The sequence below is a fragment of the Prionailurus bengalensis genome, chromosome E2 (assembly GCF_016509475.1).
Source record: "Prionailurus bengalensis isolate Pbe53 chromosome E2, Fcat_Pben_1.1_paternal_pri, whole genome shotgun sequence".
NCBI classification, from domain to species: Eukaryota; Metazoa; Chordata; class Mammalia; order Carnivora; family Felidae; genus Prionailurus; species Prionailurus bengalensis.
The window spans coordinates 12,172,010-12,173,903 of record NC_057352.1 but is presented as its reverse complement, the minus strand read 5'-3'; the positions used below and the strand labels follow the sequence as shown (position 1 = coordinate 12,173,903).

At 54.4% G+C, this 1,894-nt stretch overlaps 1 protein-coding gene across 2 annotated transcripts in view; it reads left to right on the top strand.

The window, feature by feature from the left end:
- Nucleotides 1-1,427, top strand: part of PVR (PVR cell adhesion molecule) — a 19,663-nt gene extending 18,236 nt beyond the window's left edge. For both annotated transcript variants that reach the window (XM_043598659.1, XM_043598658.1), the window contains exon 8: nucleotides 1-1,427. This exon is cut by the window's left edge and continues 661 nt beyond it. The gene's annotated coding sequence lies outside the window, so the exon portion shown is untranslated.
- Nucleotides 1,428-1,894: the final 467 nt, after the last annotated feature.

Sequence of the window (1,894 nt, the reverse complement as noted above, 5' to 3'; positions counted from 1 at the left end):
AAGTTAACATAGAGTGTGATAATGATTTCAGGGATAGATTTTAGTGATTCGCCACTTGCACGTAACGCCCGGCACTCGTCCCAACAGGTGTCCTCCTTAATGCCCCTCACCTTGTTAGCCCATCCCCCACCCACCCCTCAACCCCCCCCCACCACTCAACTGCCCCCCCCCCCACCATCAACCCTCAGTTTGTTCTCCGTATTACAGAGTCTCTGACGGTTTGTCTCCCTCCCTGTTTTTAGGTCATTTTTGTTTCCCTTCCCACTACGTTATTTTTCAAAGTTTATTTTGAGAGCCAGTGCAAGCGGGGGAGGGGCAGAGAGAGAAGTAGAGGGAGAGAATCCCACGCAGGCTCAGTGCTGTCGGCGCGGAGCCCGAGGCGGGGCTTGAACTCAAGAACCGTGAGATCGTGCCCTGAGTAGAGGTGGGACGCTTAATGGACCGTGCCACCCAGGCACCCCGTCTTAAGGCCCCACTGTAAATCACAGTTAGCATAGACTGTTTGGTGCAGTCCACAGCCCCAGGCAAACTAAGAGGACTATCGGCCAAGACACTCCAACACCTTAGAGGTTTACCTCCCAGAGTCAGGGGCAAAGGGCCAAACCTTTCCTTGGGCAAGGTTAACCCTTTCCTACATAGTGGGGCCACACAGACTGTTCCAGCTGCCAGAGAATTTTTGTAAGAATTTGACCTCTGGCCTTGAACTTCTAAATCCCTGGATCGGTGGAATCCCTGTGGTGACAAGAAATACCTCCAACCCTCAATCCATAAGAGAACCCGAGGCTGGAACTCAGCTGCTCGGGGCCGTCCGAGGACTGGGAAGATGGTGGACGTGAACTTGGAGGACGTGAGTTCCAGGCACCTTCTGCCAAGACGCAGGTCCCGGGAGATCGTCCGTAGCCAGTGTGCTGGTGTTGATGGGTCCCCCCTGCCCCCGCCCAGAGAATGGGAGCCAGTCACCCAGCAAGGAAGGCAAAGTGTCCAAAACGAGGAGGAAGAGGTCCCGGGGGAGCAGAAGCCATGCTTGGGCAAGACACACGGATGGCCCTCAGACCAGGGAGGATACAGCCTGAGGTCCCAGAGGCAGAGCTGACCAGATACAGCTGATGCATTTCCTTCTTACGGTCTCTGATCGTGGGGGGGGGGGGGAGGGGGGGGTACCAGAATCCCTTTTACAGCAAGGCCCTCCGTTCAGGAAATACCTGCAGGAAGCAAGACCTCTGGCCAAGATGCTAACTAACCCAGAGCATGAGGCCCGAGCTGCCTTGCAAGAGAAAACAAGAAGTTCTTGGGACGCAGCAAGGCCAACAGGGCCCCACAGTGTCGGGGTGTGGGGGGGGGGGAGGCAAGTGAGAGATCTGTCAAGCTGCTAGTACATAAACCCTACCCATCCCTAGCCCCAAACACCTCATTAAAGTTAACTGATTGCATCTTAGACTCTCCGTGTGCAAGGGGGTGGCTGAGTTTCGCGTGGACTATCACCGTGTGGGACAGAAGCAGGGGTGCGGGAGCAAGAACCTGAATCAGGAGGGCCACAGGGATGAGCCCCCAGGATTCTCAGATGCCCTGGGGAGAGCTCGTTTTATTTCCGTCTCTTGATTTTTAATAATTTTGTTAACGGTTAGTTATTTTTGAGAGAGAGAGAGAGACAGAGCGTGAGCAGGGAAGGGGCAGAGAGAGAGGGAGACACAGAATCCGGAGCAGGTTCTGGGCTCCCAGCTGTCAGCACAGAGCCCGACGCGGGACTCGAACCCACGAACTACAAGATCATGACCTGAGCCGAAGTCAGACGCCTAACCACTGAGCCACCCAGGCGCCCCTCTCGTTATTTTTTTTTTTTGACTAGGTCCTGTATAAACATCCCCAAATCAAAAGATATTAAAAAACATCAGGG